This window comes from Ascaphus truei, chromosome 6 (assembly GCF_040206685.1).
Source record: "Ascaphus truei isolate aAscTru1 chromosome 6, aAscTru1.hap1, whole genome shotgun sequence".
Taxonomy (NCBI): Eukaryota; Metazoa; Chordata; class Amphibia; order Anura; family Ascaphidae; genus Ascaphus; species Ascaphus truei.
In genome coordinates this window covers 41,616,475-41,627,980 of record NC_134488.1, presented here as the reverse complement: position 1 = coordinate 41,627,980, position 11,506 = coordinate 41,616,475, and the positions used below count along the sequence as shown (strand labels likewise).

General features: G+C 44.2%; 1 long non-coding RNA gene across 5 annotated transcripts in view; it reads right to left on the bottom strand.

Annotated features, from left to right (window-relative positions):
* Positions 1-335: 335 nt before the first annotated feature.
* Positions 336-11,506, bottom strand: part of LOC142496442 (uncharacterized) — a 35,815-nt gene continuing 24,644 nt past the window's right edge. For 2 of the 5 annotated variants that reach the window (XR_012801991.1, XR_012801990.1), the window contains exons 3-5: positions 4,604-5,571; positions 1,483-1,593; positions 336-712 (exon numbers count right to left, since the gene is read on the bottom strand). This is a non-coding gene — a long non-coding RNA (uncharacterized LOC142496442). Of the gene's footprint in view, positions 713-1,482; positions 1,594-4,603; positions 5,572-10,660; positions 10,806-11,506 lie in introns of those variants that run through there. The other 3 variants (XR_012801988.1, XR_012801987.1, XR_012801989.1) reach the window with 3 other exon arrangements.

Sequence of the window (11,506 nt, the reverse complement as noted above, 5' to 3'; positions counted from 1 at the left end):
TAGCTGAAGCGCTCAAATGCAGGTATTTCTCAAAATGATAATAAGCCAGACCACTGTACCAGGGTACTAACAATTGATATAGTACCTATTGTGTCATATAATGGGTACTATCCTCCTGAAGACAGGTGGTGTGTGGTGCAACCCACTCACCATCAGTCTCATTGGCAGGTTCCCCTGAAAAATATACAAGTACTCACATCCTGGTAGGGCAGGCAGGCAGGCTGTGCAGCTACTCAATGCAATACAGGGAAAAGGGAGACCAAAAAGCGCACTAGCACAAACGGAGCAGGAAGAACCCAGGACAAAAAAAAGTTCCTGCGCCGGTCTGGGGAATCCCCAGCTCCCTCCTCTAGTTGGTCGGAAGTTGGACTCTGGCACTGACAGGAGGAGGGAGAAGATTGCAGTGACTGCCGGGTTGCTGCTGCTGGGGAGCCGCGGGGCTACTGCTATATGAGGAGCTGGGGAGCTGCCGGGCTGCTGCTGGGGAGATGGGGGCAGGGACATTGTTATTGCCTCAGATTGACTTAATTTATAAGTACTCCTTTTGTCACACAACGTTATTGCCCTCCCACGTTGTACTTCGCCGCAGAATATGTTGGCACCATACAAATAAAACATAATAATAAGCCTCTAATAAATATGCCGGAAGTCCTCTATTCCTACGCCAGTGAAGATTTAAGCCCCATTCGAGTCCATGAGCCTTACATCTTCCCTAGCAAAGAGAAGATAGATTTATAACATATTGTATGTACAGTATGTATGTATGTATATATCTCTTTATTTATATAGCGCCATCCAGGTACATAGCCCTTTACAATACACGTGACATCATTTTATAATACATAATGGGAATAAGCGCTTCAGATATAAAACAATAGGAAGAGGAGTCCCTGCCCCGAAGAGCTTACAATCTAAGTGGTAAGTAGGGAGAACTTACAGAGTCAGTAGGAGGGTGTTCTGGTAAGTGCATCTGCAAGGGGTCAAGGTCAATGTATGAAGTGTATAGTATCAGCCACAGAGCTACACATATGCTTCGTTAAAGAGGTGCGTTTTAATAACGGTCCTAACGGTGGAGGAAGAGGGTGCTAGTTGGATGTGTTGGATGGGTGAAGTTAGGAATATCTCTTTGAAATGTCCGAAAAATCTCATGGATGCGACTCATCATGACAGCAATGGGTAACGCAACACCTGAGCACCCTATTAAATTAACATTCAGACAGCACTAGGAAAGCGATTAGACTAAATGTACATAGCTACTGTATTCTCAGTAATCATCCATCAGACAGGAGAACGAGTGGATTGAAATTGTCTGTGTATATGCACATTTGATGTTTCTAGGCTGGTGTCTACACACTGTTAAAAAACCATGATAGACATTTACATTAATTCACCTGTCAACACTGCTCTCCCTTAATAGGATTTTTAGATTTCTATTTAGGTTCTGTGCTTGATTGAAAACACTTCCATTTTTTTCCTTCTTACCTAGGCTGCCCTCTTTGGAGAATATTGAGTGGCCGATCTTGCATGAGGTTACCTTTACATGGAATGGAAATGTCTCCTTTATTGTTTTCTGAGATGGCATTGCTTGATCCTCTAGAAATGGGATAACAATCTTTAGATGAACCTCTCACAGAAGCTATTAATGTTGAATGCATGCGCCACCCACTCCCAAATATGAACTTGCTTTACAGTACAATGAGTAAGATATGTAGGCCCGTATTTGCCAAGCAGACTTCCACAATAAGATACATTCTGGTTCTGGTAGACACCTTGCCGCTATTGACCTTATGGCAGAAGACTGCTTGGTAAACATGGCCCATAACGTGCGATAGACATTGTACAGATGCAACTGCCGGTTGTAGACCGCTTGCCAAGGAAAATCTGAGACTATCTCGCAGTAACTCATGAGATGGTGCACAGAAGGCTGTAATGGCCCATCGGGTTAACACAACGAGGGTCCCTGCTTTTGAATGGGACTCACAGCCTGGTAGGATTCAAACAGCGTGAGTCCCATTCAAATACAGGGACCCCCGCTGTGTTAATCCGATGGGGCCATTAGTCTGGCTGCAGAGATCTCGCAGCATTGGATTGTTTTAGTACAGAATTCTCAAGGCAAGCAGTCTACAACCAGCAGTTGCAGCTGTAGGTTGTTAGCCAATCACTATTAACCTTCCGTAACAGTGATCAGACTGTAGTGATTCCCATAGACCTAGTAAATAGATATTTCTGGGTAAAAAGACCCAGAAATATCTCTAAATTCTTCTCACCTTTCAGAACTTTGTCTCCAGGCTGCAAACCTGGGGCAAAAACAGTGCAATATCCCCAGGGCCGCTGACACCTTTCTCCCCGACGCCGGCCCTGAATATCATGCCCTTGATTTAACACAGGAAAAACGACACTCGCTTTCAATCGCAGACCGCAATTCCAGAACAACTGAACACTATGGAGCAGGGGTAGGCAACAGGTCAGGTTTTCAGGATATCCCTGCTTCAGCACAGGTGGCTCAGTCATAATTTAGCAGATAAAACCTGACCTGTGAGAAAGTCACCACAGCGGTGACAAAACGCGTCAGGACACGTGACTTGCAGGTTGGATCAACTAGGCAACATCATCACGTACTAAAGGAGAGACGCTACAGTAAGTGCATGGAGAGAGTGCATGGAGAGAGTGCATGGAGAGAGTGCATGGAGAGAGTGCATGGAGAGAGTGCATGGAGTGAGTGCATGGAGTGAGTGCACGGAGATTACACATGGCAATTACTTCACATTGTAATATAGTCACTACATAGGTTTTTATTTTAATTTACTTGGCTTGCACATTAGTCAAATAGACGTATAGATACTGTATATCTTTGAATGTGAATGTTTTTTCATAGAGTATAAGCTGACTGGTAACACAAGTAGATGTGAGCTACGATCATTATTATTCTCTTTCTCTCTCGAATAGAAGAAAAACAGGACAGGCACTTCTTTACTAAAAAAAATTGACATTTATTGACTCAAAGTTTCAGTCCCCACTGGAACCTTTCTCAAGAGAGGGGCCGAGACTTTGATTCAATAAATTTCACTTTTTTTTTAGTACAGGAGTGTCTGTCCTGTTTTCCTTTTTTTTTAATCTTTCTGGATGGTATGCAAATGTATTGACTCAACGTCTCGGTCCCACTCGAGAAAGGTTCCAGTGGGGACTGAAACGTTGAGTCAATGAATGTCACTTTTTTTGAGTATAGAAGTGCCTGTCCTGTTTTTCTTTTTATATGCTTGACCTGAAGAAGAGAGGATAACTCTCGAAAGCTTGTCCTATGACATAAATTGTTAATCAAATAAAAAAGGTATCACCTAATACTGAAGAACTCATTATATATATATATATATATATATATATATATATATATATATATATATATATAGTGACAAACGGCTTACTCCGGGGCTCCGCCGCCTGTCTGGGACTGTTAGAACACGGTCTTTTAGGGTAGGTTAAATGACGAGGCGTCACGTGCTGTTCCTTTAAACAGGCTATGCCTGGTTTATTCAGTCCCAGGCACTGAGACTGCCACACTGCATACAAAAGAAACACAAGCAAAACAAAAGCCTGCTCACCTGAGCAATAACTTAACTTAGGTTTTCCCTGACTCAGGGTTGGAGTGGCTTTTCCACTTCCAACAACAAAATAAGGAACTTTGCAGTTTTTTTTAGAAAAAAGGAACAGATTGGTTTAACCTGTTTGGGGAGAGGCTTTTCCCCTCTCTGCTTCCAGCAGCCTTCCTGCCTCCAGGCTCTTGGGGAGAGGTAAGAGGAACCAGAAAATCAGTCTTAAATACCTGATTTCTAACTAGCAGGACAGGTGACAGAAATCAGGCAGCAGACAAACTCTGGTCTGGATCCCTCATCCCTCAGTTCCAGCCAAACTGTGGGATGGAGTGCATGTATTATGAGGCTGCACTTTCCAGCCTAAACAGGATAGAAACTGTTCAGTATCCTGGGAGCCCTATATATGGAATTTATTACCATCCCCTGGTTTCTGTCACAATATATATATATATATATATATATATATATATATATATATATATATATATATATACACCATGTGTAACATTATGAATATAAGGAGGTCATAGGATCTTTTAAAAAGAACTTTACAAATCCATTCACATATAGAAGAGCTGCGGATACACTGTAACAGATGTTAAATAATAAAATTGGCAATGATTTAGTGCTTTAGTTACTGAACCTTTGACCTAATCACGTTGCCTTGGTTTACTTACACCGGAATGCTAACTACCCTGAGCAATGTTGGTTTAATGAAGGATTGCGCTGGGTTTATCATAGGGTTATTACTATTCTCTGTGTGGCGTCAGGGTCTCCGTTTCTGTGTGAACGACAGAACTTGTATTTCATTTGCTCCTCTGTTACATCTGATGCAATTGTAACAATATCTTTATTGCTTTGAACTTACTTTCCTGTCCCTTTTAGCCAGACCTGAAGCAATTACAGGCCACTGCTCTTAAGCATACTCCCTGTTACACCTGACACAATTACTCTGAATACTCCAATGCTCTCAGTGCATTCATGCTGCTAAGTTGATCTTGAAATTCTCTTACCCTTAAATGTACTCTGTCTGTTTCCTTCCCACTACAATGATTAGGCAGTGAGCCTGGTTTGCCCATGTTGACTTATAAGGTGTTGTCCATTAACCTTTAAAGTGCTGGGGATCCCCCGTCACCAGAGTCTGACCGGAACGCCTGGCTCTTCCTCTCGAGGTAGTGCTCATGTGGCACGTCCGGTGCCCGGATGCCAGGAACGGAAGCAGAGCAGGGTATCCGTTTTCATGGGGCTGGCATCTCCGTCAGATCGGGGAGTTTGACCCTGCCCTCACAAACCGAAGCAAGTGGGGAGGACGTACCTGGTAAATCAGAAGGGACTGAAGAGGTTAAATTGCAATAGTGACATCAATGGGAGTTTCCATACGATGGTGCCCCAATCGCACTATTGCAGTTCAATGTGTAATCCCATTGAGAGCAACCAGCAGGTCATATTGTTTAAGCACCAATACATTATAAAGTCGGATCATTAAAGGATATCACCACCTATAACAAATCTATGCAGTAAAACAGTTTTCTGTAGGAGATTACCAGGGTTTCCCTGTGGAAAATGTGGTACAGTGGACATGACTGGAACTTCTAAGAGCTGTGGGAAGGGAACTACCCCCAACCTGACCCAATTCCCCTCCCTATAACGACACACGCCATGAATTGTGGGTAAAACAGGCCACAGCTGTATTAATAACCATTTGTAACAATATCACCAAAAATGAAGGGGGGTGGGGGGGAGAGGGGGGGGTAACCAGGCAAGGTCGGACCGAACACAAACGATAGAAAGAGAAGTCTTTAACGCTCCATAACCCTTAAACATATATTATTGTGTTACAAAGGTACTCATTCATATCCAGATCTTATAATGATAAGTTTTCCACCACGTGGCTCACGGTGTTTGTGCCGATGCTGGTGCTGATGTCGGATCTTCCCATGGCTCGTCCAACCAAGTAAACAAAAACGTAATATGAAGCACTCTGTGCAGGGAGACAAAATTCAATATCATCACAGATGAGGTCCCAGATCAAGTGAGTTCAACAAATCTTCAAGCTTGATTGGTTACATGTATAAAAATAGTGTACATGGATCCAACATTCAGAAAAGCCCAATGCATTTCACGCGGCCCACAGCACTTCACCAGAGGCTCCACCAGACTTAAACCGAGTCTCGTGGATACCGTGGCTCCCACCTGATTGCCAACTGCTGTCCCGACCAGGGACAACGTCAAACCCATCACTGGGGTACAACCCGCAATAAGGGGAGGAACCCTTCAGGTAAGCCGACCCAGGCAAACCCAGAGCCCTTCACGCAAACCGACCCAGCCAAACCCGGAGCCCTTCAGGCAAACCGACCCAGCCAAACCCGGAGGCCTTCAGGCAAACCGACCCAGCCAAACCCAGAGCTCTTCAGGCAAACCGACCCAGCCAAACCCGGAGCCCTTCAGGCAAACCGACCCAGCCAAACCCGGAGCCCTTCAGGCAAACCGACCCAGTCAAACCCAGAGCTCTTCAGGTAAACCGATCTAGCCAAACCCGGAGCCCTTCAGGCAAACCGACCCAGGCAAGCCATTCCCCATATCAGATTACAACAATTCCCAACTTGCCAAAATCACCAACAAAGGGATGGAAACACCTCCAGGGAGAGCAGGAAAGGGGCGAGTATCACCCCCAAGCCTCACTAACTCCCCCACCCTTCCCTAACTAGGACATCTTCCAGGCTGCCTAACCAGCCCACAACATTCACCCACCACTGACCAAAGGCTTCTGGCCAAAGTCATGTGCCCCTTCCCTAAAGGTTCAAGGACCTCTTTATCCTCCTCAAGATCCCAAACATTTATTTTTTGACCAGGTTAATAATAATAATAATAATAAAAAAACTTCAGAAATGTTATACTGTAATATAAAGCTGTTAGTTTATAAAAAGAATGTACCCTTCCCGCAGTAGCAGTATCTTTACCAACAGAAGATACTCGGGTTTGGGGTTACTCAGTCACAACACATTTTTAAGGGATTCCATAAAGTCCAAATCCCTAAAAGGAAGAACATCATTTGAATAAAATAAAATGCCGGAATTCAATAAAAGAAAATTAAAAAAACGACTAGATTGTGTGAATCTGGAATAGCGGCTACAATTTGGAAGTGTAAGACACCTTATACAACAACACTATGTTAAAATAACATTATTAATCACCAGCCTGTCCTTGAGTAATGAATTATATAGTCAAAACACAGATTTAATTTGCAACACTTTTAACTCCCCAACACTTTCCATGTGTGCATAGTTAAACCATGAAAATGTTAACATATGTTGCTGATATATATGCCATTTGCTACACGAATTTGAAACAATCAGAAATTTTTAGCATAGCTTTGGAGCTGTAATCATTCACAGATTAGCAACTGGGACACTGATTCCATACAGATTTAGTGTGTGTGTATACACACACACACACACACACACACACACACACACACACACACACACACACACACACACACACACACACACACACACACACACACACACACACACACACACACACACACACACACACACACACACACACGTACGTGTCGTTCTGTCTGCATATTAACACACACACATGCACGCACGCACGCATTCTATGCACGTATGTAGACCGTGCTGAAAAATGTATTTATCTGGTGTTGTTTATAACGGATCAGTACATTGGGGCTGGAATGAAGGGTGCGGCGGTCGCTGAAGCACTCCTGGTATTGTATGTACAGCAACCCCACCCAAAACAATAGTTCCTGCACTCCTGGATCAGTAAGTAAGTCATCAAAAGGTTTATATAAAATATACACAGTGGTCAAAGTGGCTATAATAAATCAGGAATACGTGTACCTGATTTCAACAAGAGCTACAGTTATTAAACATTGGGACATTGCCCTCCGGGTTGTATTTTATATGATAGATTTAAAGCTGCAGTTCAGTCTTTTTTTTTTTTTTACATTTATTTTTTTACTTCAATAGTTTTATGTGGGCAATCTCTAATTAGCTAAAGAACTGTATAGCTGCAGGTCAATTCGTTTTCCATGTATTGATAAGTCGAAATTTGGTGACATATTAAAAGCTGTGATTTGTTTATAATCTGCTTGACTGGCAGTGGAAGCTCATAAATATTCATGAGCACTCCTGCACTGACATGTGCTAGAGGGAGGGCAGGGCTGACAAAGGGGTGTGCCAGAGCTTGTGACAGGACATGAAGGGGCAGTGCCTTAGCAAATGGCTGTTAAAATAGAATACAAGAAAATTGGTCTTTCAAAGTTGTTTTTTTAAAAACAGAAAATGCTAAAAGTATTTTTTCTTACTACAGAACTGATTTATTAAAAAAAACACAAATGCAGGATATTGACTGAACTGCAGCTTTAAGCGATATTCCCACTTTCAAATATAAAGGCAAGAGCTTTAATTAACTAATTACACGTTTCCTTCAAAAATGAAAATGTCATTTTATGTTTAGAAATAAAATGTAAAAAATAGTGATTGTTTGGGGCGGTGTGAAAATAATAAAGTCACGATGCTCCGGGTCCCTTAGTACTGTCAGAGGTGGACCGACCGCTTTCTGCTGCAGATGTCACTACTTTTTCCCCTGGAAACTCTCCGGGTTGTCTGCAGAGCAGTGTGTCACCGGGTACGAAGGGGTTAAATAAGACTAACATTGAACGATAGGGAGTGCAGAGGAGATAGCACTTTATCCCACTCCCTATGCATTATTCATTGAAACACAGGGGCAGAAAGCAAATGGAATGCTATTGTGCACACGGGAAACACACGCTATTGCTTTCTTCTGCTGGAACATTTTTATTAGCAACTCTGCCTGAATTATTTAGGATTGGAGGTGGGGAAGAGCGATGTGATATTGAACGAGGGTTCTGGTGGAGATGGGGAAGAGCAATGTGATATTGAACGAGGGTTCTAGTGGAGGGGGGAAGAGCGATGTGATATTGAACTAGGGTTCTAGTGGAGGGGGGAAGAGCGATGTGATATTGAACGAGGGTTCTGGTGAAGATGGGGAAGAGCAATGTGATATTGAACGAGGGTTTTAGTGGAGGGGGGAAGAACGATGTGATATTGAACGAGGGTTCTAGTGGAGGGGGGAAGAGCGATGTGATATTGAACGAGGGTTCTGGTGGAGGTGGGGAAGAGCGATGTGATATTGAACGAGGGTTCTGGTGAAGATGGGGAAGAGCGATGTGATATTGAACGAGGGTTCTAGTGGAGGGGGGAAGAGCGATGTGATATTGAACAAGGGTTCTGGTGAAGATGGGGAAGAGCGATGTGATATTGAACGAGGGTTCTAGTGGAGGGGGCAAGAGTGGTGTGATATTGAACGAGGGTTCTGGTGGAGGTGGGGAAGAGTGATGTGATATTGAACGAGGGTTCTGGTAGAGGTGGGGAAGAGCGATGTGATATTGAACGAGGGTTCTGGTAGAGGTGGGGAAGAGTGATGTGATATTGAACGAGGGTTCTAGTGGAGGGGGGAAGAGCGATGTGATATTGAATAAGGGTTCTGGTAGAGGTGGGGAAGAGCGATGTGATATTGAACGAGGGGTCTGGTAGAGGTGGGGAAGAGCGATGTGATATTGAACGAGGGTTCTAGTGGAGGGGGGAAGAGCGATGTGATATTGACCGAGGGTTCTGGTGAAGATGGGGAAGAGCGATGTGATATTGAACGAGGGTTCTGGTGAAGATGGGGAAGAGCGATGTGATATTGAACGAGGGTTCTAGTGGCGGGGGGAAGAGCGATGTGATATTGAACGAGGGTTCTGGTGGAGGTGGGGAAGAGCTATGTGATATTGAATGAGGGGTCTCATGGAGGTGGGTAAGAGCAATGTAATATTAAACGAGGTTTCTGGTGGAGGTGGGGAAGAGTGATGTGATATTGATCGAGGGTTCTGGTGGAGATGGGGAAGAACTATGTGATATTAAACGAGGGTTCTGGTGGAGGTGGGGAAGAGTGATGTGATATTGATCGAGGGTTCTGGTGAAGGTGGGGAAGAACTATGTGATATTGAATTAGGGTTCTTGTGGAGATGGGTAAGAGTGATGTGATATTGAACAAGGGTTCTGGTGGAGATGGGGAAGAACAATGTGATATTGAACGAGGGTTCTGGTGGAGGTGGGGAAGAGCGATGTGATATTGAACGAGGGTTCTGGTGGAGGTGGGGAAGAACGATGTGATATTGAACGAGGGTTCTGGTGGAGGTGGTGAAGAGCAATGTGATATTGAACGAGGGTTCTGGTGGAGGTCGGGATGAGCGATGTGATATTGAACGAGTGTTCTGGTGGAGGTGCGGAAGAACGATGTGATTTTGAACGAGGGGTCTGGTGGAGGTGGGGAAGAATGATGTGATTTTGAATGACGGTTCTGGTGGAGGTGGGGAAGAACAATGTGATATTGAACGAGGGTTCTGGTGGAGGTCGGGATGAGCGATGTGATATTGAACAAGTGTTCTGGTGGAGGTGCGGAAGAACGATGTGATTTTGAATGAGGGGTCTGGTGGAGGTGGGGAAGAACGATGTGATTTTGAATGACGGTTCTGGTGGAGGTGGGGAAGAGCGATGTGATATTGAACAAGGGGACTGGTGGAGGTGGGGAAGAGCGATGTGATATTGAACGAGGGGTCTGGTGGAGGTGGGGAAGAGCGATGTGATATTGAACGAGGGGTCTGGTGGAGGTACACACATTTTGAGTTTGGGGAAATGTTTGCAAATGTTTACATTTACGCTTTGATAAGGAGGCTATTTCCATTCAGCCTCTTCCTCATTTGACGCCGTGTTGCTAAGCCATGGAGACGAGTCCTGACACTGGCAGAGTCAAGGTAAGTTGATGTTGCAGAGGCCTCACGCGATCCCCCGGTATTTAATTTAAATACCTCGGGGAAGAGCGCGGGGCCTCTGCAACCGCTGCGCCCCACAGAAAAATCTTGCGCCCCTCCTGGGGGGCGTACCCCCCCAATTTGCACACCCCTGTACTAGACTGTACATATTACTGCGCTCCTCCCTTTAGAAGTGTGCTGCTGGTAAAAGGATTGCCCTTACATATATGGAAAACATATGCCATGTACTGTACTTCCTGCCTCTGTTTCCCAACATAACACTCAGGCTCAGATCCACAAGGTTCCGTGATTCGTCATTTAACGTAACGTTCACCTAACTTGCCATCATGTTAACACCAACGGTGTATTTGCAAAAGACAATAACATAACATAAAGCTAAGTTTTCTACCATAAAGACTGTGGCATTTACTATAACGGGTGCTAGTGATAACGACATGCAAATGACATGCAAATTGGGGGTTATCATAGCATTACATATCCACTAAAGTCCATTAAGGTTAACACACAGACTTAACATGACGTTAGTTAGGTCATACCTAAACTTGGCGTTACTCCTATCCAGACCCTGAGATGGGGTCTTTGACACCACATGGATGTGTGAACCACCACAGTTATGTATCAATTAACCAACATAGCGTTAATTCCCTTTCCTTTTTCTCAACTTGAGTTAAAGACCTATTTCAGGATCGGAGTAGCTAAGACATACTTAATGTCACATTATTGCAAGATTGCGGAACGTTGTGCATTATGTGCCACTAACTGGCACTGAGTTTGAAGCAGGGGAACCTGGTTCAATTCCCGGTGTCGGCTCCTTGTGACCTTGGGCAAGTCACTTTAACTCTCTGTGCCTCAGGAACCAAAATCATAGATTGTAAGCTCTACGGGGCAGGGACTGTGCCTGCAAAATGTCTCTGTAAAGCGCTACGTAAGAAACTAGCAGCGCTATTCAAGAACCAAAAAAAAAAACCGCAGGGGCGAACTGGTTCAAATCCCAATGGCACCTCCTTGTGACCTTGGGCAAATCACTTTATCTCCCTGTGCCTCAGAC